The sequence below is a fragment of the Penaeus monodon genome, chromosome 30 (genome assembly GCF_015228065.2).
Source record: "Penaeus monodon isolate SGIC_2016 chromosome 30, NSTDA_Pmon_1, whole genome shotgun sequence".
Lineage (NCBI taxonomy): Eukaryota > Metazoa > Arthropoda > Malacostraca > Decapoda > Penaeidae > Penaeus > Penaeus monodon.
This window is the reverse complement of record NC_051415.1, coordinates 5,420,791-5,421,172: the sequence shown is the minus strand read 5'-3', so window position 1 is coordinate 5,421,172 and position 382 is coordinate 5,420,791.

Below are 382 nucleotides of genomic sequence, written 5' to 3'. Positions count from 1 at the left end.
ATGTGCACCTCTGTCTGTGTGCGTGCTTGTGTGTTCGAGTGCGCTCGTGATGATAAATCTACCAGATCTAAGAAGTATCATCACTATTCTGTTTGTCACAGTAAGCTGGCGCGAATGTACATAATTCATAAGTCAGTCTCAGATGAACAATGTTGTTACGCGCTCTCGCAGTGAAGCATTGACCTAGTGTTTCCGAAAACGTTGGGGCAAACGGAACACCTTCGAAGCGCTTAGTAGACACTCGCAGAACTCTCAGCCACTCTGAGACATTCTTAGACACTCTTGACCTCTCGCATAACTCTTAGACACTCTTGGCTACTCTCAGACATTCTCAGCCTCTTTTAACCATTCGGAATCGCTCGTAGCCACTCTTAGACACACG